We start from the raw sequence: 3,746 nt of genomic DNA, 5'->3' as shown, positions 1-3,746 counted from the left end.
CCCCTAATCGCCTCCGACTGACGTATTGCAATAGCCAAGGGCTCTACAGCCAGAGAAAAGAGCAAGGGCGACAAGGGACATCCCTGACACGTTCCTCTGTGGATCCGAATCGGCAGAGTGAGTAGGCCGTTAATTCTTATTCGGCCCGATGGTGACACATAAGAAGCCATTATACGAGATATCATAATTGGTCCTAGGCCTATCCTGCACAGTACTGCTCTGAGAAAAGACCAACCCACCCTGTCAAATGCTTTCTCAGAATCGAGGTAAAGCGAGAGGGCAGGAATATTACGCCGGTGGACCTTTTCCACCAGGTGAGCTATCCGCCTGATGTTGTCTGGTCCCTGTCGTTGGTGTATGAAGCCAGACTGGTCTGGGTCAACCAAACCAGGTAGGAACGGTGTCAGGCTATGTGCTAAAATCTTTGTCAATAATTTGGCGTCAACATTAAGGAGGGAAATGGGATGATAAGAAGCACAAGACACTGGGTCTTTTCCCAGTTTAGGGATAAGGGCTATATATGCCTCAGCCATAGTAGGGGTCACGCAGACAGAGTCGATGAAGAAATTAAATAATCGAAGTAGCGGACCCTCCAGCTGGGGGAAGAAAAGACGGTAAAAGAAGATTGTAAGGCCATCGGGCCCTGGAGATTTCCCTAGTGGCATGCTTTTTAAGGAGTTCAAAAGTTCTTCCAGGGTAATCGGGTCTTCGAATTGATGGACATGAGACAAATGCAACGATTCCCAAGTGCACAAAGCAAGGAAGGGCTCAATCTCCTCTTGGTAGACCTCGCCTTGATCATAGAGGGATGTAAAAAAGGAGCGGAAAGCTTGTTGATTGTCCCCTTCCGAGGTGGCCCATTGATCCCCCCCAATCTTGATCTTGGAAATGTGGCTCCGAGATACTCGCATACGGAGCCGACCAGCCAATAAGGATCCCACCTTGTTCCCACATATATAACATTTTTGTTTCAATGCAAGAAGTGAGTGTTCAGCTTTATTTACCCGGAGTGCTTTTAATTGGCCCAGAAGCGAGGCTAGGCATTTTAGATGCTGTCTGGAGGGTGCAATGTGTTCCTGTCTCTCTAATGTTTTAATGTCATGGGAAAGGCCAGCTTCAACCAGGCGAGATTCACGTGTTCTGTCAATTAAAATTGAGGTAATGACACCCTGGATAGTTGCCTTAAATGCGTCCCTGAGTACAAGGCCACTAGTGTCTGGGAGGTCATTGGTTTCAAAGTACGCCTGGATTGCCTGACGTATTTCAACCACATTGACTGGATCCCGCACGATATGTGGGGGAAGCCTCCAGTGAGGGACTGAGCGTGTCGGCGTGCCAAAGCCTGTCAGGGTAATTTCAAGGTGGACTCACAGGGAAAAGGGAAAGGAGGGAAAAGAATAGAAGAAAAAACTATTTAAATACAAATCAGGCCAACAGGGCCCTAATAGGCGACTCCAGTCCTGGAGTAGCTCATTGGTATAAACCAGGGCAATTCTGAGGCAGTCCCTCCTCATATAGACCAAACAAATAGCAGGGGTGCCAACATGATCATATCGGTGGTCGCTACCACTCCATCCGGCAGCTGGACCATTCTATGGTAACAGGGACTAAGGCTTAATGTTCCCCCAGAAAGTCCCACACCTTCAGAGTACAATGCCACGTCCGGAAGTGGATTAAGCTAGGTGAAAGAGAACCTTTGTGATAGTTAGCCATACTCATAGATCAGAGGGTGAACCCAAAATGATCACTGTCACAAAATGTCTTGAACTCAACTCTCATAGGCCAGAGGTTTAAAGTGTGCCAGGAGATGCAGAAACGTCTTTAAGAGGCAGCAGGTGAAGGGGGGCCAGAGGCCGGTCGAGAGAGAGCCGGAGACCCAGCCCTCAAATGGACTGAAGATGGTGGATAATGTCTTGTTTAGTCTGCTGTGAGGTGTCACTTGGCTTCCGAATCTGCCCCCGGTGGAGAAGCACCATAGACCATTCTGGGCGAAAGCAGGTCCTAGGAGGGGAAGCCCCCAAGGTCGGACTAGCGGTTGGGACTCGGATTGAAGCTGGAGAAGCTGCTAGGGCTCCTTCAAGGATCTGATAGACCGACGCTTACCCTCCCACGTGAAATTTAAAGAAAAGGGATGCCCCCACTGGTACTTGATGGTAAGATCTCTCAGTTTGTCAGTTACTGATTTAAAGTCCCTGTGTCGTCAGAGTGTGACTGGGGCCAGGTCCTGGGAAATTTGTATGGGGTGACCTCCATAGGAGAGATCTACTTTCTCCCTAGACGCACGAAGAATTGCCTCCTTCTCCGTGAGAAAATGCACTATCAGGGATTAGGTTCGGATTAGCTCGAGGGACCGGCACTCGATGCATTCTGTCTAGTGTAGGGGGGAGGCGTCCTCATCACCTCTGATCTCCTGGAGAAGTTCCTCCGTATACGCCATTATGTTGTGGCCCTCCGCACCCCTAGGTGAGGAAACTCGATTTGCGATCTCGATCGTATCGAGCCGCCATTTTGTGTTCTGCCGCCATTTTGTGTTGCCCTCACTCTTTTCTGCTTTTCCTGCAGCATTGTGTCAAAATAGCCTTCTGCCTCTGTTTACGAACTGGTGTCAGGGACTGGCCGAGTCCACTAATCCCTGTCTGGTCTGACTAATCCCTGTCTCAACTATCTATTGGTTCGCACCATTCTTTCCTGACTTTATCTTATCCTTTGGCCTTCGCTGTCCTCTGCCCGTATTCTCTCGTTTCACAACTGTCCTCCAAAGCACACAAATGTATCTCGCCACCTGCAAGTCAGTTACGGACACGTTAATGAATTAACCTGTGGGGAGGGACGACAAACACAGTTGGAGGAGAGGCTTCTTCGGGTTACTCGATACTTTATCTCTCACGTTCTTTTCATTGGTAAAGCCTTGTTTTTGTGCTTTTTTTATTGGTTCTTTTTATATATCTTGGGAGTGTTCTTGGTTAATCTACATGCCATCCATGTACTATAAGAGATTGTGCGCCACGGAGTAAAGTGGCAGTCGCCTGAGAACATACCGAGTGTACTTCTGGGACAACTGTACTTAGCTGCAGCTAATAAATCTGATCTTCTACGCCCAACAAAGTGTCCTGTGTCTCTGTTAGATAAAGCAAGTGGACCCTCCTTCCTGACGGCTGCTGACGACTGCTGCCCTGACTGCCGCCTTGCTTTGGCCCTTCTTTGGTGATGTATGGTAAGGCGAGACGTTAGACGGGTCTCTGTTGGCGTAAGAAGACACTTAGTTTTGTAAGTATTGGTGGTGGGTAGCTCCCACTATTTTGTTTGGTCCTTTGGGTCTTTGATTCAGCTATTGCAAAAGCCGAAGCCGAGGGGTGAGTACATTTGTGCTGTGTTAATTGATTTAACCCCCTTGATGTTTGTGAAAAGTCCAGTGAAATAACGATGCCTGGTCTGAGTAAGTTTAGGAAGTTTTGTTACTTTGGTTGTGATAGGGACTCCCGGCTGGATGACTCTTGTCCAATTCCTTCGGTTGGAACTCCAACTTATGAGCTCTATTCTAAACATGGTGTTGGTCCCATTGCCTTTAATGAGGCATGGATCCGATACACAAAGAACAATGGTGTTTTACAGTGGCCACAGAACGGTAGCTTTGAGCCTGACATATTAGATAATTTGGAAGCAGTTTTGTTTAAAAGAAAAGCCCGGCCGGCAATGTTTGACTCTTTCCACCTTTGGCGTAAGGAAGCCAAACAGAGAGAAATTAA

This window comes from Triturus cristatus, chromosome 8, assembly GCF_964204655.1.
Source record: "Triturus cristatus chromosome 8, aTriCri1.1, whole genome shotgun sequence".
Lineage (NCBI taxonomy): Eukaryota > Metazoa > Chordata > Amphibia > Caudata > Salamandridae > Triturus > Triturus cristatus.
This window is presented reverse-complemented; position numbering follows the sequence as displayed.